Source organism: Pteronotus mesoamericanus, unplaced genomic scaffold (genome assembly GCF_021234165.1).
Source record: "Pteronotus mesoamericanus isolate MK-2021 breed Mesoamerican mustached bat unplaced genomic scaffold, CSHL_Meso_final contig_52, whole genome shotgun sequence".
NCBI classification, from domain to species: domain Eukaryota; kingdom Metazoa; phylum Chordata; class Mammalia; order Chiroptera; family Mormoopidae; genus Pteronotus; species Pteronotus mesoamericanus.
In genome coordinates this window covers 9,773,626-9,799,225 of record NW_026555189.1, presented here as the reverse complement: position 1 = coordinate 9,799,225, position 25,600 = coordinate 9,773,626, and positions in this window count along the sequence as shown.

The following is a 25,600-nucleotide window of genomic DNA, read 5'->3' as shown; positions in this document are numbered from 1 at the left end:
ATACAGTCTTTGTTATGTTAAGGTACTTCTATACCCATTTTATTGAATGTCTCAATCATAAGTGGATGTTGTATCTTATCAAATGCTTTTTATGCATTTATTGATAAGACCATGATTTTATCCTTTGTTTTATTAATGTAGTGTATTACATTGATCAATTTGCCTATGTTGAACCATCTCTGTACCCCTGGAATGAACCCCACTTTGTTGTGATGTATTATTTTTGTATGTATTGTACTCAATTTGCTAGTATTTTGTTTAGGATTTTGGAATCTGTATTGATAAGCAATATCGATCTGTCATTTTCTTTTTTGTGTGCCATCCATGCCATGTTTTGGTATCAGGGCCTCATAAAATGTGTTAGAAAGTATTGCCTCCTCTTCAGTATTTTTGAAGAATTTGAGAAGAATAGGTATCGAATAAATCTTCTTTGAATGTTTGGTAGAATAAATTAGTGAAGCCATCTGGTACTAAGCTCTTATTTGAGGGGAGGTTTTATATGGTTGTTTCAATTTTCTCAGTGTTTATCAATCTATTTAGATTTTCCAGTTCTTCATGATTCAGCCTAGGAAGGTTGTATAGTTCTAGGAACTTACTCATTTCTTCTAGGTTATTGAATTTGGTGGCATATAGTCTTTCATAGTATTCTAGTATGATCCTTTATGTATCTGTGATGACTGTGGTAACTTCTCTTTCATTTATGATTTCCTTCTTTTGTTTCCTTAGTGAATCTAGCCAGGGGTTTGTCAATTTTATTAATCTTTTCAAAGAACCAGCTCTTTGTTGTACAGATTTTTTGTATAGTCTTTTTTACCTCTATTTCATTCAATTCTGCTCTAGTTTTTATTATTGTCTTTATTTTGCTGACTTTGGGTTGCTTTTGTTCTTTTTCTAGTTCTTTAAGATATAATGTTAGGTTGTTTACTTAGGATTTCTCTTGTTTTGTGAGATATGATATAAACTTTCCTCTTATTACTACTTTCACTGCATCTCAGCAGCTTTGCTATGTCGTATTGTCAGTCTTATTTGTCTCTAACCTTTTATTTGTTCCTTGATCCAGTCACTTTTTAGTAGTAAGTTGTTTAATCTGCATATATTTGTGGGTTTCTTTACTTTCTTTTGCAGTTGATTTCTAATTTCAAAGCATTATTGTCAGAGTATATGCTTGGTATTCAGTCTTCTTGGATCTTTTGAGGCTAGTTTTGTGACCCAATATATGGTCTATCCTTGAGAATGTTCCATGTGCACTGGAGAAAAATGTATAATCTGATGTTCTAAGATGAAAGGCTCTATAAGTATCAATTATGTCCATTTGGTCTAATATGTCATTTAAGCTGATGTTTGTTTATTGATTTTCTGAGTTTGGATGATCTGTCTAGAGTTGTCAATGGAGTAAATATGTCCTCAACTATGACTGCATTTTTGTCAGTTTCTCCCTTTAGTTCTGTTAGTAGTTGCTTTATATATTTTGGTGCTCCCTGATTGACTGCATATATTGAATATATTGAGAAGCGTTATGTCTTCTTGATGTAGTGTCCCCTTTATCATTATAAAATGTCCATCTTTGTCTCTTATTACCTTTGTTATCTTGAAATCTATTTAGTCAGAAATAATTATGACTATGCCTCCTTTTCTGTGGGTGCTATTTGCTTGGAAAATAATTTTCCACCCTTTCACTTTGAGTCCATCTTTGTCTTTGCAGCTTAGATGTGTCTCCTGAAGGCAGCATATGGTTGGATTTTGTTTTTTGATTCAACCTGTTATTCTGTGCCTTTTTAGTGGTGAATTCAGTTTATTTACATTCAAGGTAATTATTGATGTATGAGGATTTCCTATAGCCATTTTATCTTTAGTTTTCTAGTAGCTCTGTGCCTCCATTGGTTCCATTTGTGCTTCTGTCCTTTTGTTTTTCTGTTTTTGTTTGGTAGTGCTTCCTTCCTCTTTCCTCTGTTTCTTTTTTTTTATGTGTCTCAGTTTTGGGGTGTGTGTGTTTGTGTGTGTGTGTGTTTACAATTAACTTTATTAAAAAATAAAGTTTCATAAATACAGTAGTCCTTTCTTTTGTATGATCTCCATCCTCCTTTTCAAATTCAGACCTTTACCCTCTCCCCTGTTATGTTTTTGTTCTCATAAATTATCCCAGTTTATGCTGTAAACTTGTTGGTGATCTTACTCATAGTTTTGTGATCTTTGCTCTTTGTTTCAGGTAGAATAACCCCCTTGAGTATTTCCTGCAGTGCAGATCTTCTATTGATAAATTAATTCCCTCAGCTTCTGTATGTCTGGAAAAGTCTTTATATCCCCTTTGTATCTAAGGGATAACTTTGCTGGATATATTATTCTTGGCTGGCATTTCTCTCTTTCAGTAGTTTGAATATTTGGTTCCACTCTTCTAGTTTGTAGAGTTTCTGCTGAGAAATCCAATGATAACCTAGTGGGCTTTCCTTTCTAGATTACTTTTTTCATTTCCCTGGCTGCCTTGAGAATTCTTTCTTTGTCTTTAGTCCACGACAGTTTTAGTACAATGTGCCTTGGAGAAAGCCTTTTGGACTGAGGTTAATTAAGTGTCTATTTTACTTCTTGGATTTGAGGATCTAGCTCTTTCCATAGGTTTGGGAAATTCTCATCAACTATTTGTTTGAATAGGCTCTCTGTTCCCTTCTCTCTCTTTTTCTTTTTCTGATATGCCTAGTATTCTTATATTGCACTTTCTGATGGAGTCAAATAGTTCTTGTAGAATTATTTCATGTTTTTTATGCTCAAATCTCTCACTTCTTACCTCTGCATCATATCTAGATTTCTATCTTCAGTATCACTAATTCCTCCCTGCATCTGGTTTGCTCTGTTTCCTATGCACACTAGTTCATTCTTGATCTCGTTTATTTTCTTCATCTCCAGAATTACTGCTTGGTTCTTTTTTAAAGTTTTAGTCTCTTTTGTAAAGTACCCGTTTTCTTCAATGATTTGTTTTTGAGCTCATTTAACTGCCTGACTGTACTTTCTTGCATCTCTTTGAGTTTTTTCAGAACTGCAATCTTGAATTATCTGTCACTTATATCTCATGTTTCCATGTCTTTAAGTTTGTTTTCTGGAGATTTTTCGTTTTCTTTTTGAGCTGCCTTACTACCTTTGTTATTCATGATGTTTGATGGATTCTTTCTCTGTCTAGACATCTATGTATGAGTGGCACTTCTCAAGCAGATTAATAAAAGAGGTCTTTCTATTATTTTCCAATAGGTGGCACAGAATCACAAGTTTGTTTGGGTTTTTTTTTTGTTTAGCTCTCTTGTGCTTCTCTGGATTTGCAGATCTCTGTAAGGTGGTGGAATATGGGAGGAGAGGTCCTCCCTGCACCCGGACCCTGGGACCAGACACAGAGTGCACCCTTTGCTCAGAGAAGAAAGTGATTCTGCAGTTCTTAGATTTACAGTGTGCAACCCGACACCAAAGGCAAAAGGAGATGAGCTCTGGGGCAGCCAGGCTCCATGACTTTGTTTCTCAGTCTGGAATGCCAACCACCCAACAACTGCAGCCACACTTCTGTGCTGTGACCTTGCCCAGGTCTCTGGCCTCAGCCACAGTTCATACTGCTCACTCCTGCAGGAATGCTCACTGAGTCTTTTTGCTCATCCTGGCTGACAAGAGTGCCAGCCACAATCTGATTCCTCCCAATTCTGGGCAAGCCCCCCATGGGGTGCCAGCTGTAGGGCCACCTCTGTGGCTTCTTTGAGATCTTCTCCCTTCTCGCCTCCATGGTTTGCTCCTACTTGCCCAACTTTAGATGTTTCAATGTGTGGATCTCTTAGGCATGTTTGTGCATTGAGCAGGAAATCTTTTGTTGAGTTATAGCTGTTCAAATTGTTGAAACTTCAAGGGGGAGAGATCAAGGGGATTTGTTACACCACCATTCCTCTGACATCAGTCTCATGGTGGTTTTAATTTGCATTTCCCTGATGGATAAAGATGTTGAACATCTATTTAAAACATATGTATATCTTTTTTGGAGAAATGTCTATTCAGATATCATTTTTATTGAATTATCTTATTGAATTGTGAAAGGTTTTTTTATGTATTCCAGAAACAAATCCCTTATCAGATATATGATTGGCAAATATTTTCTCTCTTTTCTTGGGGTTGTTTTTCTCACTTTCTTGATGGTGTCTTTTAAAGCAGAAGAGTGTTTAATTTGATCAATCCCAAAATATTTTTTCTTTTGTCCCATGTAGTTTTGGGACATCTCTAAAAAACCATTGCTCAACCTAAGGTCACAAAGATGTGCCCTCAAATTTTCTTCTAAGAATTTTATAGTTTTAGTTCTTATATTTAGACCTATGATCTATTGAGTTAATTTTTGTATATGGTGTGAAGAAGGGTTGTGACTTCATTTTTCTCTGTATGACTATCCAGTTGTTTCAGTGTTATTTGTTGAAAAGACTATTTCCCACCATTGCATTGTTTTTGGCACATTTATAAAAAAATCTATTGACCATAAATTTGAAGGTTTATTTATGGACACTCACTTCATTTTATAGATCTGTATAGCAACCTTATTTTCTTAAAGGTAGTTTTGGGTATCCTGGGCCCTTCGCCATTCCATATGAATTTTAGGATTAATTTATGAAAAAAGGCAGCTGTTATTTTGATATGGATTGAGTTGAATCTGGTGATCAGTGTGGGAAGTATTGTGATCTTATATTAAGTTATTCAATCCCCAACATAAGATGCCTTTCCATTTACTTAGGTCCTTTCTATTTTTCAACAGTGTTTTTCTAATTTCCATTGAATAGTTTTAAATTCTTTTGTTAAATTTATTCTAAAGTATTTTAATCTTTTTGATATTGTAAATGAACTCTTTATTAGTTTAATTTTGGGGCTGTTTATTTCAAATTTATGCTATCAGTAAAGTTGATTTTTTATATTGATTTTATATGTTATAACATGACTGAGTTGTTTTTTTATCTAGTAGATTTTTAGTGGGTCCCTGGGATTTTTTATATATAATGCTATGTCATCTGCATATAGAGATAGTTTTCCTTACTTTCAATCTAGGCATCTATTTTGTTTTTCTATCCTCACCCAAGAACATGCATATTGATTTTAGAGAGAGGGGAAGGAAGGGAGAGAGAGGGAAAGAGAGAAACATCTATTAATTGCCTTTCACACACCCCCAGCTGGGGACCAAACCCACAACCCAGGCGTGTGTCCTAACTGGGAAAAGAACCCCCAACCAAGCCTTCAGTTTACAAGACCACTCCAACCAACTGATCCACACTGGCCAGGGCTAAGCAACTTTCGTTTTTTTCCCTGACTAATTAACCTGGCTAGTATTTCCAGTACAGTGTTAAGTGTAAGCGGTTAGAGTGGACATATTTGTCTTTTTCCTTTTCTTAGGGGGAATGCATGTGATCTTTCACTATTAAGTATGATGTAAGCCATGTGTTTTTCTTAGATCCCCTATATCAGGCTAAGATTTTTTTCTCATCCTAGTTTGTTGAATATTATTTTAAATCATGAAAGAATGTTGATTTTTGACCAATGCTTTTTCTTTTCTATTGAGATATTCATGTGATTTTGGCCTTATGTTCTATTGATATATGTATTGCGTGAATTGATTTTCAGATGTTGGGCCATTTCTCTCTATCTAGGATATATCCCACTTGATCATCATGTATAATCCTTTCTATGTGTTTCTGGATTAGTTTGCTATTATTTATCAAGTATTTTTGCATCTATATTAATGAGACATCAGTCTATAGTTTCCTTGTGATATCTTTGTTTGGTTTTATTATCAGGGTAGTATTGTCCTCATAGAATGAGTTAGTAAGTATTTCCTACTCTTGAATTTGGACAAATTTTTGAAGGCATACAGTTATTTCTTTTTCAAATGTATAGTAGAATTCTTTGGTGACACCATCTGAGCCTGGGCTTGTGGGAAGTTTTTAAATTACTGATTCAATCTCTAATTGTGATACAGGGATATTCCAATTTTCTATTTCTTCTTGAGCCAGTTTTAAGAAGTAGTTTATCTTTCTAGAAATTTTTCCATTTCATTCAAATTATCTAATTTGTTTGGTATACAATTGTTCACAGTATTTCCTTTCATATTTCTTTTGATTTTTATATGGTCAATAGCAATGTCTTCTCTTTTACTCCTGATTTTAGTAATTTATTTTTTCCTCTTTTTTTTGTCAGTTAAAGGTTTGACAATTTTGTTATTCTTTCTGAAGAAGCAACTATTGGTTTTGTTGATTTTTCTCTGCCTTTTTTTCTATTTTAATTTGCACTTTAATCTTTATTTTCTTTTCTGTTTTCTTTAGGTCTAGTTTTCTTTTTTCTAGTGTCTTAATGTGGATGGTGGGTCTATTGATTTGAGATCTTATTAATATAGGCAGTATAGCTATACATTTCCATGTAAGCATTGCTTTAACCACATCCCATAATTTTCTCATAATTTTGCTGTGCTTTTTTATTTATTTAAAAATATTTTTAAAATTTGATTGGACATTAATTTTTTATTAATAGGCTATATAACTCCGTTCTTTTTCACTTACAGTAGTACCTCCTTATCCAGGATACGTTTCAAGACCTCAGTGGACACCTGAAACAGGGGATAGTACTGAACCCTACATGTACTTTGTTTTCTCCTACACTAACACACCTTTTCACTTAAGTGAACTGCTTTACATGCTTCCTTTATCATATTTGAATTGTTAGCATCGCTACACTTGTACTTTGGGGCTATTATTAAGTGAAACGAGGGTAATTTGAACACAAGTATTATGAGACCATGACAGTCTATCTTTAACCAAAATGGCCACTAAGTAACTAATGAGCAGGAAGTGTAATGAGCATAGTATGCTGGGCAAAAGGATGATTCATATCTTGGGCAGGATGGTACAAAAAATATGGTACATATTGCTACTCAGAAGAGAGCACAATTTAAAACTTATGAATTGTTTATTTCTGGCATTTTTCCATTTAATTTTTTTTTTTGCATTTGACTGTAAGAGAAATCACAGAAAACAAAACTAGAGATAAGGGGGAACTGTTGTATTTGTGTATACTCAAATTGTTGTATAACCAAATTTCCTCTTTACTGGTTTATAATTTTAATCTACTGTGTAGATTTCAGTCATATTAAATTTATTGAGACTTATTTTGTGACCTAATATGTGGCCTATTCTGGAGTACATTCCACATGCACTTGAGAAGAACATGTATGCTGCTCTTGTTGGGCGGAGTGTTGTATAGATGTCTTTTATGTCCTCTTTTTGGATAGTGTTATTTAAGTCTTCCATTTCTTTGCTAATCTTTACAGTTGTCCTGTTCATTACTGAAAGTGGAGTATTGAAGTCTCCAAACACTATTTTTTAATTCAATTTCTTCCTTCAATTTTACCACTTTCTTCCTCATGTATTTTGTGACCTTGGTGTTAGGAGTACATATGTTTCTAATAGTTAAATCTTCCCAATGGGTTAACTTTTTTTACCATTATAAATGTTCCTATTCATTTCTAATAATATTTTTGTTTTGAAGCTTTTGCATAGCATTTAATGTATAGTCACTCAACTTTATTAGGATTTCTCTGTGAAAGATGTATCTTTTCCATCCTTTTACTTTCAACCTATTTAAATTATGTATCCTGTAGAGAGCATAAAACTGGATCTTTTTAAAATCTAGTTTGACGGTTTCTTCATTGTCACGATTTATAATAGTACTATTGTGTTGTAAATTGTTGGTTGTGCTTCACTGCCTAAGTAAACTCCCTAAATACAGTGATGCTCATGGGAACTTAATTTTTAATACTTTCTGAGTTTCTTCTTTTTCCTGTCACTATTCTAGCATTTTGAATGCTGCCATTGTTATAGGCTAAAGCAAACATGCCTCATATCATGTAGGTTGTCTAATTAGCTAAAAAAAGTAAGTTATCTAATTGGCTTTGACACCAGAGTATTTAGTGTTAGCGGTTGTTTGGATCACAATTTCTTTGCGTCATTAACATGTAGCATATGTATAAGAATTAAACCAGACTTTCTTCCTTTTAGCAGAAATTTCTGTCTTCTAACCTTCAAAAAGTTAGGTTTTCTCTTTGGAGTAGCCAAGAATAACTTTACATGGATAGTTAACCAGATTGAGTAACAGAGCAAAAGAACATAGTTTATTTCTACACTGTGGTAATAATAAAACTGCTACTAATTTTGGAACTCCACATTATTTCCATAGTTGAACATGTCTTATAAGGGAGTGGCTTCCTCTTGCTAACTTCAAGTCACACTAAGAAACTTGCTTCTGCATGAAGGGGGTTTAACTTATTTTCTAAGCTAAATAATTTTTCAGAATAGGATGTCTAGATACTTTTTAATTTCATGCTACAAACTAGAATCTGTCAATATGAAGGTAAAGTTCAGAATTCCTGCTTTTGTTGTTTCATTGCTTTACAACTTGAACTAGTGGCAAGCTATATCTTAATTCTATTTTTCTACCTATAATCTGAAAATGATAATTATAGATACCATAGCTATGAGGTAACTTCAGTGTTATATTATGCTTACTTATAATTGAGAATTTGGGGCAGAGGTTAGAGGAAAGTTACTGGAAGAGTAAAAACGTAATTAAAAAAAATTTATAATCCAGATTTCTAGGTAGTGACTTTTAAAAATAAAACTATTAGCCCTGACTGGTGTGGCTCAGTGGGTTGGGCCTTGTCCCATAATCTGAAAACTCACTGGTTCCATTCCCAGTCAGGGCACATGCCTGGGGTTGCGGGCCAGGTCTCTAGTTGGGAGTGTGCAAGAGGCAACCAGTTGATGTTTCTGTCACATGTCAATGTTTCTCTCCCTCCTTTCCCCTCTCTCTAAAAATAAATAAATAATATCTTTTAAAAATTAAAATAATGAAACTATTAAAGGAGTTCTGGGTGCTATTTCTGGGTTTCTACTGAATTTTTTGTTGAGAATATTCAATGTTTCATCAGTTTCTTTTTAGTAAATGAAAGGCACCAAAGAGTTCAAATTTTGGCTCTTGAGAATATTTGTGGCTTTGTTATGTATTACCCTCAAATTTAATTGTTTGATCTGTGTTCACTGGAATTTTAAAGCAAAATTAAAAAGCACTGAACATTAAATACCATATTTTGCCATGCATAATGCACCTCCATGGATAATATGCACCCACATTTTGTGTGCATTATATACAGGATTATTATACCCATGGCATGTACTCATTATACTCATGTATAATGTACATCCTGATTTTTCCCTCAAAAATTAGGGCAAAAAGTGTGCAATATACACAGCAAAGTACGGTAGTAACTGCTCTCAGGGAGTACCTGCTATTTTTATTTATGTTGGAAACTATTTAGCATAAAGGAAAATATTAAAATTTCCTGGTAATCACTTTATCTGTCCTGTATTGATGATGATTTAGCTTACTCAGGTAGAATGTGGTGGCTAACACATGATCTCTTAACAATTTGTTGTTTGAATCTAATCATCTTAAACTGGAATAGTTTTATTTCAATTATATACTCACAATGGGAATACATCACAAAAGGTATTTAATCCAAACTACTAACGCATCCCGTTGGAGACCAAAGGCATCACTGATGACCTTCCTATTAGCTGATATTTGTTTATCTGATATCTATATCATATTTTCAGTGTCCACTCTGAAAGGAACTAGAAGTCACTGAATCAATATGATACTCTTAACTTTCTGCCTTCTCTGTCTATATAATAGTTAAGTATAATTTATAAACAATAAAATTCACTTTATTTTATTTTAGGAAATATCACACATTTTATTACATATTTTTTAAGAAAACTGTGCATATATATGAGCATAAAGGAAAATATGGGAAGATATATATCTTTCCATAGATATATACATCAAATTGTTAACATTGCTTGTCTTTAAGACAGTGGGATTGAAGGGGAAATGAGGAAAAATAAATCTTTTCCTTTATACAAAAAAAAAAACCCCACAAATTATCAGTGTATACAAATGTAAACACTAACTCAATTTAAGTATAAAATATTACATCATCTCAGAAATTTCCCTTGCTCCACTTTTCTGTCAGCTTGGGGGGTGTGTTTCAGTTCCAAACCCCATCTGAGTACCTACTTTCTTAGATTCCTGTTAGTACTAACTGTCCCAGGTTGGGTGTCCCAGGATGTAGACTCTGAAAGAGAATTTAGCTTGTAGAGTGTCTTTTGAGCAGTGCCCTTGGAGACAACTTTATGGAAGGTAGGAGAAAAAAGCAGGGCTGGGTAGAGGAGTCAAGCTGCACGGAGGCCTAATGCCAGTCTGGACTGACCCCTTGGGGAACTCTGGCCCTTGATTGGCTTTATAGAGTTATTTGGGGCAAGGGAATCAAGACTTTCTACTCCCTCTTTGATCAGTTATCAGAAGAAGGTTACTCTGAGAAGGAGCCCAACCTTGGGGAATGTGACTCTCTGTGGCTGAGGCCATAGCAGGAAGGTCTGTCAGATGATAGCTGACTGCCATCCCAGCAGCTGGTCAACAAGTCCTTCATGTAAGGAGAATCTGGAAAGTACCTCACATTGTCTCTCACATCATGGTTAAAGAAAATTCAAGCTGCTTGAAGCACAGACTTTTTTTTCTTTTTAATCCAAGTCCGGAAGAAGGAAACCAGAATTATGATAAAGACAAATGCATATGATTTCACTCATCTGGACTCTATATACAAGGGTGTGGAGGTATCGAGCAAAAAGGACTTATGGACATGGACAACAGATTGTAGGGGAGGTAGAAGAGGGCTAAATGGTAATGGAAAAAATACAATGAAAAACAAAATTTTTAACAAAGAGTAATTGATAGCAGTTAAATACTAGAAAATGTATAATTACATGTACTTATTTAAAAATTACTCTAATAATATTTTTTCAATATGTGCATATTTTAGGATTTATTCATTTAAGGAATAATGTGAGAGCCTGCATAGATAAAGACCTCTATTCTTCATTTTGGTCACCTAGGAGCTGAACCCTCTTCTTTTATTTGGGAACTCCTCCTTATGAGGCCAAGCCCATCTCCACTATAGAAGCTGAAAATCCAAGGTGCTCATTTTCTCAGCCTTTCTGAAAGGGTTGCAGGACCATAACCTAAGCTCTGCCAAACAGACAAAAATTTTTTTTGAATCCTCACCCAAGGATATATTTATTTATTTGAGAGAGAGAGGGAGGGAGAGAGAGAGAGAGACAGACAGACAGATAGACAGACAGAGAGGGCAAAACATCCATTGGTTGCCTCCCATACACACCCTGTGTGGGATTGAATCTGCAATTTAGGTATGTGCCCTGACTGGGGCTTGAGCCTTTTGGTGTATGGGGTGACACTCCAACCAAATAAGCCACTGGGCCAGGGCCAAAGAGTCAAAAATTTTAATCAGATCTGGTAATGTAAACAACTAGAAAAAAAATTTTTTTTTAAATGATGTGTTGTGGCAGGAGAAGCAGTAAGGCAACATCCACTTTTTGGAGAGAGCAGCATCTCTATCACCAGACTGCATTTTGGTGGTAGAATCGGCCACGTAAACACCCAGAGCCAAAGACAGTAGTTTTCCCACCAGACTGGCTCTGTGGCATGCTGCTTAGGACTTTGTTTTTGATTGGGTAGCCTATCTGTTTAATTAACTGGGATTGGTGTCTGTTACTTGTCCCCACAAATCCCTGACTAACATAACCTATCGTGTACCAAATGTTCTAGATAGTAGGATTATCATGGTAGAAAGAAATACAAGGTCTAATGGAGAGAAACTGATTGTGAGTAAAAAGATAAATAGATAATACAGTTCTAGGCTGTGATAGTGGCATAAAGAAAATAAACAGGGAAATGAGATAAATAGGGGAGGGTGAAGTTGAAAATAGGGTAAAGGCATCCTGAAAGAAGTCTAAGAAAATAAACTGATTGCCGCAAGACCAATAGGCTGAGAGGAAGAGTGAGTTGAGTGAAAGAAGAAAAAAAGAATTTTGCAGCCAGAGACAAAAGCAATTGCAAAGTGGGTAAGAATGAACTTGACTCAACTATTAAAGGAACCAAAAGGAGCATACTGGTTGTAGCAGTTATGTTTGTTTAGCTATTTGTAAGACTTTCTCTTTTTACAGAAAAATACAGGTAGATATGGAAAGCTATGCTGTAATTCACGTTTCTCTGTTAGCTCTCAGGCAATATGTTTATCTCAAAAGCTTTGCGGATTGACTACACTAGAATCACCAGGAAAGTTTTCTATAAATACAGATTTCTGGGCCCTACCCATACAGAATCTAATCAGCCACATTTGTAATCAGTAGTGTTAGGTTATAATATTAAGTGAGGTAACACTGTTTGCAAAGCAGTAGCTTACTTTGGTTTCAGGTAAAGTACAGGGGAGTAACAGCTCTGATTACTGCAAATGTTGGGTATGGGCCATGCATATAAGATTGGTATATCCCTTTACTTGATAGACATAAAGCTTTCACCTGACTAGAAATAAAAACAAGAAGAAATCAGTCTTTTACTAAATTTTGCCTTTTTATGTAGAGGTCTATGTTAATTCTATACTACAAGGTAAAAAAAAAATTCTTTTTTGAAATCTAGTTGGTATCCTACAGAATTACTAGGGTGAAAATCCTAGTAATTCTAGGATTTTTTAGAAAATTCACCCTAGTAATTTTAACCCTAGTAATTCTTAGTAATATCCATTATTGAAAAGAATCCCAGATTGAAGCTAATAGACTGAATCCTAGTCTGAGATTAATGGAAATAACAGATTAAAGAATTTTTTTATTGTCTGTAGGGTGTAGTTTTTCTCCAGAGTCTCCAATTTGAAGGGTAACCCAGTCTAGCTTTTAACTAACAGATATAATACCAAATATATCCTACCAAAGGGTCAATCTAGTTAAAGAACTCTGAGCTATGTTTTAGTTATGAGGCCACTGATGACTTGGAGTTCTCCTAGGTAAGGACCAGTGCATTCAAATAGAAGCCATGCTATGCTTGTTCTGATCACAACCAATTAGACAATTTTTATCTCCCTGAATATAAAATTTTATCCCCCCCAAAAAACCCCCATGCAATTTCATATTCAAATGTGAGAAAATTGTTTTCTCAGATCCTGTGTGTATCAAACTAGTGTCTAGTACATTTTACCACACTTCATTCTCCTGAGCTAGGAATAAATGTGACATTTCCTCCTGAAACATTACTTATGTTAGATGATTAAGTTATAAAAACTTATTTTCAAATGGAATAGAGAAAATATTTTCACAAAAATTTGCTGGTAATATGTAATGATTTATTATTGTTTTAAATGACTTAACAAACATTTAAAATTTTTCTCATTTTTAATTTCCATTATTGTAAATATAAATTATTACCACATAAACAAACTCTTGGATTCCTCAATAATTTTAAGAATATAAAAGAGATACTGAGTCCACATAGTTTGAAAACCACTGGACTAGGTAAAAGACTGGCGTTTAAATAGGTTGTCACAACTTTGTCTATAGAAGATATGTTTCAGTTTGATTTTTGCTTGAGTTTAATTTTAAACCTTATTTTCTTCAGTTTTGAAAAAAGTTTAGATAAAGCAAAGACCTGTACTGGGACTAGAAAATGAGTAAGGATGTGGAAAACATGCTGCAATTATAAGGAGATAATTGAAAATATTAGGAAATATCAAAACATATCTTTTGGTTCTGTGATTCTGACTTTAAGAAGTAATAATGTCTGATATATTTTAAGCCTATATAAAAAGTATATTTTGAGTATATCAATGTTTTATTTTTATTTTAAAAACATTTACTTCATTTATAAGGGAACAGTGTTGTTTTTTTTAAATTAGTGTTGGTTTTTTATTAAAACAGTAATGCATTTCCAGTTTTAAGTAGAAGTTTTGTGGTAAATCATTTCATTTATATTTGTTTTGCTTATAAGCCTTCAGGAATGGTTTTGTATATTTTTCAAAAGTGAGATACACTGATAATGAATGTCAAATCTTTTTTCAAATGTTCTGATATTAAAAAAAGAAAATTTGCTTTCTAAAAAGAATTCTCAATTCATTTCTCTGAAAGAACTGTAAAAATATAATTGTCAGTTGCAAGAATAAATATATCACCATAACTCTCATGTAGATGTAGACATTGGTAATTATTCCATCATCAATTGGAAAATTGTCTATGGAAACATTTCTTTCCATTTCATGGAGATGAGTATTTTTATATTTTAATTAATCTGCTATCCTATTCATGAATATAAGGCTTAGGGCATCAGAACATCTGGGAACCAGAGTTAGATTTTTAATAAAGTCAAAATCTTTTATTCCAAAAACAGTGACTTTAGGGACCGTATGTTAAGGCGGGGTCAATACTGAGAAGTTCTGGTAAGAGTCAATGGGTATCACTTTGGAGATAACAAAAAAACAAAACAAAAAAACAAACTATAAGAGGGTAAGAAAAAAATATGAAGGGAAAAAAAAGAAAAAGTGAAGAGTAGTAGTGGTAGAGTTTTTTAGTAGTATCTAATGAAAATATTCAAAATAATTTAGAACCATTATACATTTCAGGAACTAACTAACAAATAGAAATGACCCCCAGATTTCTATGGCTGATTTGCTGTTTAGCTCATTAGTTCCCTGGGTCATCATCACTAATATGCTACTGATTCCTCTCAGTGCTTGCGTGGTGTTGAGAGGAAGGTCAGGAAATACTTGTTGATCATACTAGCCACATATCAGATGCTGGTTTAAATGCTTTACTTGATAACTTTTTATAAAAAAATTAAACCTTTATTTTGGGATGTTTAAATGTACAGAAAAGTTGCAAAGATACTACAGAGAGTCCATGTATATCTCTTACCAGGTTTTGCTTTCCCCTAATGTTACCATCTTATATCACTGTTTGATTTCTCTTAATCCTCACAAACAACCCTTGAAAGAAACTACTGTTATTTTGTTTTCCATAAGAATAAACTTAGGCTACATTGTGAGGAATGATTTATCTATTAATTTAATAAATATTTGAATACATACTATATGGTAGGAATTATTTTAGGGTGGCCATGAGGATACATGGTAAGATGGTATGCTGATTTCATGGAGTTGTAATATTTATATCATTTGTTCTGTGCAATACTACATTGAACTAATTACCTTTTTGTTCCTCTGGGAAGTCATTACAAAAAAAAGCACTGAAATGTTTATCTTATGGGTCAAGCAATATTGACTGTCCCCCTAACACCCAATGTGTTTCCACAAAATCATGAGGCCTAGTTAGCTTCAGCTCTCTACTCCTAGTCACCTTCACAATCTGCTTTGTAATGTTAATGTAAGCCAGTTTGGATTTCTGATCATTTGTATACCCTGTTATATTTATTGCTATATATTGTTATCCTCTAAACATCCTTTGTTGTCGTATAACCTAAACTATATTGGCTCTGTAGGTAATATAGTTTATGTGAAAATGTAGTTCTCAGCATTAGAAGAACCCTGGGTTAGATTTTCAGTGGAGGAAGATAGCCTCTAACTCCTGTTGAGAGTAATGGGAATGCCATGATTATTCCACCACACCCCTTGCTGAAAATCCTACTATTCCTGAGGGGGTCACTAACCTTTGCATCCATTATAGAGATTTGGGAAAAGCAGGGAGGGGGAAGTACCTTAAGTAATAAGTTAGCCACAGAGAGACAAAAGAATCAGAACACCTAGGAGCCAGAGGAGGCTTATAAAAAGAATGGGGAAGTGAGCTTCTTGTAACAGGGATCCCTGCTGTTCTCTATTTTCAGTGTGGCAAAGAAAAGCAGGCTCCTATGGACTCTAATACTAAAGAATGAATTATGGACCTGAATAGTGATGTGGTAGTGCTAATGATCTCAACAGTGACCATGGCCTTATCATTCCTTTGTGTGGGTGTGCGAGTATATGTGTGTGCGCATGTGTTTGGGGCAATAATTTTTTAATTATTTATTGATGAGAGAGAGAGAGAGAGAGAGAGAGAGAAAGAGAAACATCAATTTGTTATTGCACCAATGTGTGCATTCATTGGTTGATTCTAATATGGGCCCTGACTGGGGATTGAACCTACAATGCTGTTGTATCAGGACAATGCTCTAACTAACTGAGCTACCTGACCATGGCCAATACATTTTTTAAATAACTTATTTGACTTAAAAATAAAGTATATTTCTTCAAGAATAATTTACTCATCATTAATTTGGCAGTGTGAGAAATGTACTCTCTCTGTATTTCTGCAATCCTACTGTCACACTGAGTAAACAAGTAGGCTACATTATTGTTTTGTGTTTAGTCCCATGTACGTATCGCTTTCAGTCTAGTTTTTTTTTTTTCTGCCAGTCTTTTAGGCCTTTCTCCAAATAACTGTATCAGAAACTGAATATTTTTACTTTTCTTTCTAAACTTTTCCCCCATTTTTTCTTCCATCCTTTAATTCATTATCATACTTTAGTTTTTATAAACTTCTAGAGGCAATCAGATTTCATTTTGTTCATATTTATATTTTTTCATAAATCTAAATTTTGATCGTGATTTTTTAGTTTTATTAAGTGCCTGATATGGCAGTTATTTATAAATAATATATTCCCAGTTGTCAATGGAAGATGTTATGCCACTATTAAGGCTAAAAAACATAATAATGAGATGAATATCTTTTTTCTAGGCAGTATTTGTTGTTCCTCCAGACCAATATCTAAGATTTAATCCAAAGTTCAGTCTAGTTAGAAGTAACATTTTCATCTTCTCATAGTTCTTCATCTAAAATGTTTCTGACAAGTTGATATGCTTTGCATGCTCTCTCTCTAACTGGATTTTATGACATTAATGTCATTAGAGTTTAAAGTTTCACTAGTTTTCCAGAATCTCATGGTCTTCTCAGACCTTATTTTGATTTCATACTACTAGCATTAACGTTCTATAAAATTCTCTCATGGGATTCTTGAAGGAGAATTGCAGTTCTTAAGGCAATAAAGAATCATTATTCGATCTGTTTTTAAGTATGACATGAATCAGCATTTCCTTGAAGCCAAATGACATATTTTGGTTTTAAAGTAAAAATTGTCTCATTCCCTTGATTCTTCACTAAATAACAAACTGAACAACCAGAGACTATACAGGGATGGAGATGCAATGCTATGTTGTGCTTTATATACTGCACTACATGATACCACACTCACGCTATGCTACACTACACTACACTACACTACTCTACACTGTACTAAGTAAAGAGTGTGAAGATTGGCTGCTGTCCTCAGTTGACATGATTTGTGTGTGAGAACTGTACCTGGAGAAGGTGGATATCCTCTAAAGAATCTCTCTTTTTCATAAGGGTAACTTTTGCCACTGACAGTAAGTAGCAACTTCGAATTGTATGCAACCCCAAATGAAGTGGACAATTATTAGTTATCTGTAAATCTGGATTGTCGTCTAGATCATTTGAGACATAAATATGTTTCTTATTCTTCTACCGCTAGGATATGACCATTGTACAAGTGACAGAATTTGCAAGTGACAAAATTTGCAAGTGACAGAATTTGCATTTCTGATAAGCTTGAGACGAAGAAATTCCCCTTTTTTTCCTATAAAGGGACAATTTAAGATCTCTCACTGAAACTTCCTATATATCTTTTTTTTAATGTGTTTTTAAATTCAATTTATTGGGGTAACATTGGTTAATAAAATTATATAGATTTCAGGTGTACAATTCTATAATACATCATCTCTTTATTGAGTGTTCATCGCCTCAAATCAAGTCTCCTTCCATCACCGTCTATTCCCCCTTTACCATTTTTTCTTAAGGTGCATATATGCCTTTCAAATATTTGGTTGGAAACAGAAGACTATTCCTGTCTTGCTTATCTGGGTAAAACTCATTTACTGTTTTTCCTTTTAAACTCTTAGCTCAAGTGACCTTACACATGAGTCCCAGCTGTGCATTAGTATTGCTTGGGGATGTGTTTGTATCTTTTGTCTAAAAATACCCAGCTGGTAGGATTCGTGATCCATGAAAGCTAATTGAAACAATTTCTCTTCAAGTTTTGGCAAGCGAAGCATGCATTATAAGCATTAATATCTATAAATTGAATTGTTAATGAATCTAGACACTAATAATGAATGCAATTTTGCAGGCTTAACTAGAAACACTAAAATTATCAGGATCTGGAGCAGAATTTTCAATCATTTTTGCTTATTAAATAGCAAAGCTATGCTTTTAATAAGCTAATCATTTTTATTTGACCCCATAGGAGTAGCTTAGTTGATTAGAAACAGGTTTCTAAGTGCAAAACAATGTTGTTTTTCTCTTACTGTGTTAACCACTAAGGCACTGAAATTTTAAGATGGATATTTGATCTCACAGTCTGTCTCACAGACTGTCATCTATCTAATCACATTTGAACATACATTTAATGCTTTATGAAATATTTACTTATTCTTTTTCTCCTACATTACTGTATGTCTGTGTGTGTACATATATGCACGTATATTATCTTCAGTTTTTTAAGTAGTCAGTGTCACAAGCAGTTTAAACGGTCTCATTTCATATGCAAACACTTAAGAATATTATGCTATCAAAGTAATATAATATTGAGCTTCAAGGTTGCCTGATAGTTTTATTATTTTCTGAAACTTAGTAACTCCTTGATATAGAATTCCATTTGAGTATCATCTCCTAAAACTCTGGCTAGAACCAATTTAAAAAGCAGCAAAATCTAGTAAATAATGTTAAACAATGGAGTATTTTCTCCTAAGTGCTTGAGTGACTTGAGATAGTCATGCACTTAGGGACACACTTAGTGACCTTCACCAACCAGTTCCCAGGTGGCCTGAAATAGTTAATGTACCTTTCTATGTCCTTTTACTCACCACGCTGGAATGACTTAAGCACTAGGAAGAGTGGAGTCGTGCTATGTAGGAATATGTGACATCTCCGTATACATATTTTTTTATTGAGGTGACTGAAATTAGAACTCAAAGTATCTTTTCTAGTAGCTTCTTTCCCTACAAATTTTAAAGGTATTGACATTTGTTTGGACTTGAACTATGGAAAACTATATAATAAGATGAAGTGTAGAAATTTAACCTAATAGTTACAGATTTTTGCTTTTAGATGTTATGGGTTAGAATTTTGTGGAAAGGAAGAGGAGAAAGCTTGTTAGGATTTTTGGTATTGTTTTGGGTTTTTTTCCTTCAGCATTGTTGCATATTCCTATTGACTATCAGGTCTGAGAATTTATAATATACTTAAGAGAATGAAATGTATGACCAATGTATATCATACAGAATTTCTCAGGAATACAGTGTATACTGCATTACCATTTATAAAATTATTTTCAGGATTTCTCAACTAGCATAAATGTGATAATTATGTAGGCATGCATTTTGGGGAGGGGGGGGCGATGGGAAACTATCCACTTGATTTAACTGAAGTTTATACCTCTGTTTTCTTATAAATGGCTTCATCAGAGTGGCAATCAGTCACAGCATTTTTGTATTACTTTTCCCAAATGCTGATGATCACCACAAAGCTAAGGGGGAAAAACAAACAGCAAAACAAAAATCTTCCCCAAAGACCTGTTCAGAGAACAGTCATTTCTTAGTTAATAAACTTTCACTACTTTTTTGGGGATTTTGATCAAAATTTTTAAGTGTACTTTATTGAATTTAGTTTTTCTTTACCTGTTAGAGATAAATTTGGTGTTGACTATGGTTTTCACACCAGTAAATCTTGATTGCATGATTCCCTGGAATATACTTCTGCCTGGATTTGACTACCTATTTTTATTTACTTTCAAGAGTGTGTAATTTTGAAACTATGTACCTGTCAATTGAAGTTTTATTATTAAAATCTTTACCAGAGTCAACTGGCAACAACTTGACATGGCTGCTTACAGCACAGAAATAATATGTGCTCCTGAAAATAAGCAAGAGTGTTTGGTTATTCAAAACTTTTCGCCACTATTTGGTCAATTTGATTGAAATTAATTCGAGAGACAAGTCTTTATCGTTAAGATCAACCTATTTTAAGTAATTATACTTAGAGCAGAGAAGGAATTCTTCTACTTTCTCATCCAAAATATTTGAAAAAAATCTTCTACATCAGTTTAGTTATTTTTCAAGTTTTTACAATATCCTAGCCATGTGACAGGTACTTTAAGAAAAATGACTCAAAAATTTGAAAATACATTTATTTTTATTTTTATTAAAAAGGAAGTGTGCTGCTATTATCACAGCAATATTTCATTTCACATTAGCTCTATTTCTCAAAAAGCTTTCTTTTTATATCAATTATTATAAATAGAAGGACCAAAATATGTGTTATACTGAATGACTGGGGCAGAGGAGTAGAAAGAATGTCTCTTCTTACAAGTGCGGAAGATAGCATCCTATAAAAGAAATTAAAAGCAGTAAGTCAAACACAAGTATAGAATAATTCTTATTGCAGTCTTAATTTAAAATATTATCATCATCTTAAAATAACGATCATCATCTTAAAATATTTTGTTCAATTAAAATAGTAAAACCTGAAGCTTTGTCATTTAAAAAGGCTATTTTGTAACTCTTATTTTAAAATTTCAATGTTAACAGAGTGATTTTATACCAAATCCTGAGCTATACCTAAAGGTTATCGTTAGACCTGTCCAAGAACCAGAATTCTCTTTAGATCTTCAACCTTACGCTTTTCAGTCTCTTCCTGTAATATGTAAGAAATCAGTTGGACGTTTTCACACTGTTTATATGACGAACTCAGCAATCCAAACACATACCATAATGTGTAAATTGTGACACTTGGAAATTATGATTGCTTGTTAAAACCATTCTTTCTATTCTTAGACATTAATTTGGAAGTGCTCTGGGGATATTATGTTTCTTCTGATACCTATTGTCACTGTGACCACCAATTGGCCTCTTTTGTGTTATAGTATAGGGCTTTTTTTTTCAATTATCATTTTTCTTTGTATTTTCTCTCATTACCATTTATCCTCCTTATACACCTTCCTCCCCAGCAATCGCCATACTGTCATCCATGTCCATGAGTCCTTTTTCCTTTTTTGCTCAATCCCTCCATTCCCTACCCCACCCCTGATAGCTGTCAACTTGTTCTCTACCTATGAGTCTGTCTCTATTTTGCTTATTAATTCAATTTGTTAATTAGATTCCACATATGAATGAAATCATATGGTATTTGTCTTTCTCTGACTGGCTTATTTCACTTAGCATAATGTTCTCCAGCTCCATCAATGCCTTTGCAAAGGGTAAAATTTTCTTCTTTCTTACAGCCGACTAGTATTCCATTGTGTAAATGTCCCATAGTTGTTTTATCCACTCATCCATGTGGGTCCTAAGACTACGTCAGTTACAGCTTTATCTTAACTACAATAGGTTAATCCACAAAATAAGTAGTCCAAGAGTGGGCAGTTCACAGCTGTTTCACTAGTTAAGGAAGTCATCAAGGACCCCAGTTCCTTCTGGCAGCTTCCTGTTCTTCCACCTTTAGTGTTTTTGTTTTACCAGTTTTTGTTTGTTTTACCAGTCAAAATGGTTGCTCTAACTGTGAGTATTATATTTGCATCCCAGGTAAGAAAGGGAGTAATACCAAAGGGCAAAATTCATCTTGTTAGGCTTGTGTTTATCAGGAGAGAGCTCCATTCCTCAGGAACTTTTATTTATTCTAATTGGCTAGTACTGTAACCTGATCACTGCTAGCTATGAGGGAATCTAGGAAGACGAGTCTTTTTTTTTAATTATTATTTTTTTTACAATAGCCAATGTGTTCTCAATCTTAAAACATCAAAGTTCAAAAGGGTAGATAGTGAAAATCCCCTTTCTCGTCACATCCCCTGAACTTCTACTTTTATGCTTCCCACATACACAAAACACGTGGCCACTGGCTTAGTTTCTTTTAATCCTTCAGGAGATTTTAAAAATGCATATACAAGCTGGTGGAAATGTGTATTCTTTACTCCCAACTTCTTCTTTTTAAAAAATCTTTATTGTATTTTTTCCATTACTATCTTGTCCTCTTACAACCCCTATCCCCCCAGCAATCAACACGGTGTTGTCTATGTCCATGAGTCTTTTTTCCTTTTTGCTTAATCCCTCAACCCCTAACCTCACCCTAACCCAGGCTGTTACTCTGCTCTCCATCTCTGAGACTGGCCCCATTTTCCCTGTTGGTTCAGTAGATTCTACATATAAGTGAAATCATATGGTATTTGTTTTTTTTTCTTTTTTTTTTTACAGACTTTATTTATTTATTTTTAGAGAGGAGGAAGAGAGGGAGAAAGAGAGGAAGAGGAACATCAAAGTATGGTTACCTCTTGCGCATCCCCCACCAGGCACCTGGTCCACAACCCAGGCATGTGCCCCAGCTGGGAATCGAACCAGCAACCCTTTGGTTCACAGGCCGGTGCTCAATCCACTGAGCCACACCAGCCAGGGTGGTATTTGTTTTGTTCTGACTGGCCTATTTCACTTAGCATAATGTTCTCCAGATCCATCCATGCTGTTGCAAATAGTAAAATTTTCTTCCTTTTTATGGCCGAGTGGTATTTTGTGTAAATGTTCCATAATTATTTTATCCACTCATCTACTGATGGACGCTTGGGCTGCTTTCATATCTTGGTGATTGTATATAACACTGCAGTGAACATAGGAGTGCTTATGTTTTTTCTTAAAACAAAATTTTATGCAAATTCATTGCTCTGCTCACTCATTTTGAATGTGACAGCCACACAGTACACATGCTTACTCAATGATGTCTACAACCCCACTGACTAGTACAGTGAAGTTGTCACTGTTCATGCATGTGCATCCCAGTTTACTCTCATTGGCTGCCAGGTTACATCAATGTTGCACAAACAGTTCTCATTATATTAACAGTGGCTGAACTTTTTTGGACAGAGCTCGATATGCTATTGAATACTACTCAGCCATAAGAAAAGATGAAATACAGCTAATTGCAATAGTCTTTATTTTTTAATTAATTAGTGCTTTTGGTCATTTAAGAAATCTTACTCTCTGTAATATGAAAATTCTGTTACAGGTTGCCTTCTAAAACTTTTATAATTTGTCTCTTCAAAATAAGGTTGTAAAGTACCTGGAAGTGATTTCAGTGTATGGTAAGAAATAGGGAATGAATTTCATCTTTTTTCCATAACCCAACTGTCTCACCATGGGACTGATTAACATTACCTTTCCTCATTGATCATCTGTGTTATAAATAAAGTTTTCATAACAGGTTAGTCTATAACTGAGTTCACTCTTTTGCTCATTGATCCCGGTGCTACTACCACTGTGTCTTTATCTTGGCTTGAATAAGTGTTAGCATTTGGAAAAGGATTTTTGGTAGGACCATCCCTCCAACTTATTCTTCTTCATGAGTATATTGGCCATTCTTTGCTCTTTGCTTTTCCATATATATTTTATGATCACATGTCAAATTCAATGAAAAGGCTATTGAAATTTTATAAATGTATAGATTAATTTGGGGGAGTATTGCTTTCTCCTAAAATGTAGGACCTTCCTATCCATAAACATGCATGCGTTATCTCTCCATTTATTTATATCTTTTTTGCTGTCTTTTAATAGTCTTAAAATTTTTCATTATTTTTTGTATATTTTTGCTGTATTTATTGCATATACCTTTTTGTTATTATAAATGGTGTTTTATTGTGAAATATTTTAAACATATAGATAAGAATAGAGTATAATACAATATACACTTAAGAGACCTATTCCCAGATTTATGACTTAATAGCACTATGTCTGATTTCCTTCTGCTGTTTTCTTCTCCAGTTAAGCATAGTAAATATAATCAGTTTCCACTGTGTTTCTCTCCTCTCTCATTCTCTTCCCTCCCTCCTTCTCCAGTGTTTCATAAATCCAGTGTTTTCATTCTTTTACATGTTTTTATATTTCACTACTTGTTAGTGGATCTGTGAATAATATAAAGTCTTAATGTGCATTTTATAAGGCAAATGGATCAATGTCTTTTATTAAAGCAGTAGGGTTTTGGGTTTGTTTGTTGCTTTTTTTTTTGTATTAGTAGAAAATAATCTCTAGAGAAAGTCTTTCTACCTACAATATTGGTAATTTTTATTTTTCTCCTGAATTCTCACCAAGGGATTCCTACTTTGGACTCATACTATTTTTCTCTTTGAGAAAACTCTAGAGAGAGGAATGTATAATATTTTCAAATGAAGGAATATATTTGAGCCTAATTATGAATGTTTCCCTGCTGAAATTTTTATTTCATATGAGAGATATTTGAGTTAATTATATTAACTTTAACTCAATGAGGTAGAATTTTGCTACCATTGATTTTAAGCATTTTTGGCTCTTGGTATCATTCACTCATAGGCCCAATTCTTAAATGCTTCAGCAAAATAAATAAATAATGAACAAAAACAAAAGGAAACCTAAGCTAAATATAATATATTCCTAATTCCCACCAATATTAGTCTGGTTTTATCTATAAATGTTCTCTTTAGCTTTGACACAAAAGTTAGAGAAAGAAGGCAAAAGTAATCAGGTTTTTTGTTGAATAGTTGCTAATGACTATAAATAAACTGAAGAATATTCTTGATTGATACGGAAGTCTGGTGTGGCCTTCCCTGATTGTAGACTTATCCTTTCCCAAAGTTTAAATGAATTCAAGTGATATTTTACCTATTTTGAGCTAAATATCAAAACGTACTCACATTTAAAGACACAGATGTGTATTTGCTTTCATTATCTACTACTGTAATGCTTTTTTACATGGCTAAAAGAACTAATTGCTGCCTTGACTGAAAAGAGTATAATAGTGTACCTATGGGTGAAGAACTCAATGGAGACTTAAATGGAGTATTTCATGGAAAATTTAAGAGTTCATAAAATAAATTCCAGATATTAAGACTGCTATCACATTACTTTTTCTGTATTAATTATAGTGTTAGAACAAATGGATCAAATAAGGATTAGTGGGTGATTTTAATAAGACACATTTGGGTGATCTAAATCATGAGTTTTTGTAGCCTTTTAAAAAAACACTGCTCCAAGAATAAAATTTAAATTTATATTTATTAAATAGAAAAAAATACTTAAGCCACACACCCCTAAAAGTTTTTCATGCTTCAGAAGAAGGTAACAAAATCAGAGAGGAAAAATTATTCTAGATGACAAATAGAACTTGGCTGTTTGGAGAGCTATAAGCAAAGTTACACTATTTCCTATTTTTTTAATACTTAATTTATTTACTTTTAGAGAGACAGGAAGGGAGGGAGAAAGAGAGAGAGAGAAACTCAATGTGTGAGAGAGAGATCAATCAGTTGCCTCTCACAGCCCCCCAGCTGGGGACCTGGCCAGCAACGCAGGCATGTGCAGGGAATTGATCCTGTAACTTTTTGGTTTGCAGACTGGCACTCAATCCACTGAGCCACACTAGCCAGGGCTATTTGCTATTTTGGAACACAGAAGGTAACTTTAATTTTAAAATCTGGAGAATCCAAACATTCTGTCCAAGGAAAGATAAATATTTTTATTTTACTTCCTGGAAATTGCTTTTGCCTGGGTTCTTGACACAGCAGAAACACCACAACAGCAATTTCGGTG